Here is a 2,051-nt window from a genome sequence, read left to right on the forward strand (position 1 = left end):
TGAGTGTGGGGCCGGGTGCCACTGTCCTTTTCTTTTTCTTTTGTCAAGTTTCAGATATTTATTAAGCAGTGTAATCCTCAACACAATACATCAACATGATTTCATGCATTTAGAGGAAAAGTATTTTCCTGATTACGTGGAAAATTGTGCGGATGGCTTCTGGATAAAGGAATGAACTCAGATCCCTCTGGCCCGGAGACCCTGCTTTTTCCAACACACTCAAAGCACCAGTACTTTCCCAAGAAAATATGGACTGTTTTTGCTTTGCAGAGGGATGAGGGATGAAGGGAAGCCCATGTAGCAACCCCCGGCCAGCTGAGCGGCCGTCTTGGTGAAGCTGCTCCTTCTAAGCAGCTTAATTGTGAAACGTGGTTTAGAAGTCTGGACCTTCTGTCTTCAGTGTGCTGTAATCCGCATTCACTGAGTAGAACTTGTATTGATCAGTGGGACCCAGTTTGTTCCAGGGTTCTGGGTTATTCTTTCTGTCCCAACTAACATCTGGATTGAACAATGCCAGACACAAGACTTCCAGTGCTGCTCTGGTCCCTCCAGCTCCAATAAATACAAAGAGGGGTATCGAGCTCGGACGCTTCTTGGCCTGACCCAGGGTCTGGAGAAGCATGTTTGTGGCAGCGGCCTTTCGTCTAAAGGGAAAGAAAAATAAAACTGCGGACCAAGACCTGGACTAAGTCTGCCCTTTAAAAAAAATTTACATCGATTTTTGTGTAGTATTTACTTTCTCTGACAGTGACCCCTTCAAACTTGGTTTTACAAAGCTAAGATGTCATGAACGTGAAAATTGTGAAGTACTGTGTGCTAATAGTGTTCATGATTCTGACAGTTGTCACTGTTACCCTTGAAACTGAAAACACCACTTGGTGATATCACAGCTGGAGGCTGACTCCTCTCCCTTCCCCCTGCCCCGCACTGACCACAGTGTGTTCACTGTTGATTCTCCAGGGCGGCAGGCCCTGGGTTGGGGCAGGACCTGGGCTGCTCTAACTGATTGTCCTGCTGACCTCTGTGTGGACATCTGAGTAGCTCTCAGGGCAGGGCCCACCCTGGGAGAACAAGCACTCAATAAAATAGGAGCTACTGTCTGTGCTGATGCACTCGGGGGCCACAACATCTTGTAGGCAGGTCTGTCCACTTGCTCCCTGAGCCACATGAGGCCTGCCTGGAGCACGAGCCATTTGGACCCTCGGCTCCACAGGAGCTGGGTGTCAGGGGAGTTGTGGCCTAGATTTGGTGGGCCCACCAAAGCCCAGTATTCAGGGCACTGCCGAGGATATTGGATGTCACGGTTTCCCTCTACCCTCCAGCCATCCCTCTGGACCTCCAACCCAGAACAGAACTCAGATCCCTTCTGGCCCGGAGACCCTGCTTTTTCCCAATGCACTCAAAGCATCAATACTTTCCCAAGAAAATATGGGCTGTTTTGTTTTGCAGAGGGGATCAAGGGATGAGGGAAAGCCCATGTAGCAACTCTTGGCCAGCTGAGTGGCCCTCTTGGTAAAGCTGCTCCTTCCTCCAAAGGAGGCCGTGAGGGGCTAGGCTCTCCCTGGCTCAGATGGCTGTGCAGAGAAGTACCCCAGCCAGAAAAGCTGCCCCCCCACCCTCACGCACACACTGCTGGCTGGAACGAGGGCGAGCTGGAACACTGCGCCGTGCCGGCGCGCCAAGGCAGCCAGTTTTCTAGGTCAGTTCGGCGTGTGGGTGCCCCTGACATTCCCTGAAGCCCTCCCCCATCCCCTGTAACCTGTGGGAGCTGCCCCTGCCCTCACAGTCTGAAGGGACACCAACCCAGGAGCACGCCCCTTCTATTTTTTGTTATGGCTGGTTGGTTCGTTGTCTTCTCCAACTACAAAAGGGGACCTAAGTCTGTAGAAAATTTTACAAATACCAAAAATTGCAGAAAGAGGCAATCAACATTATGGTATTTATCCTTGCAGCTCCCCCACCCCGGCCCTGGTTTATTTTTTAATTGAAATCCCTGAGTATTTATCCTTCTATCATCCTATGCTCAGCTCCCCCCTCCCGCCTCTGACTCG

At 50.9% G+C, this 2,051-nt stretch overlaps 1 pseudogene across 1 annotated transcript; it reads right to left on the minus strand.

Moving 5' to 3' along the window:
* Positions 1 to 347: 347 nt before the first annotated feature.
* On the minus strand, positions 348 to 633 carry LOC111725154 (annotated as a pseudogene). Its single transcript, XR_002773290.1, has one exon. The product of XR_002773290.1 is annotated as a cytochrome c oxidase subunit NDUFA4 pseudogene (transcript).
* Positions 634 to 2,051: the final 1,418 nt, after the last annotated feature.

Source organism: Otolemur garnettii, unplaced genomic scaffold (genome assembly GCF_000181295.1).
Source record: "Otolemur garnettii isolate 467f Iridium unplaced genomic scaffold, OtoGar3 scaffold00032, whole genome shotgun sequence".
Taxonomy (NCBI): domain Eukaryota; kingdom Metazoa; phylum Chordata; class Mammalia; order Primates; family Galagidae; genus Otolemur; species Otolemur garnettii.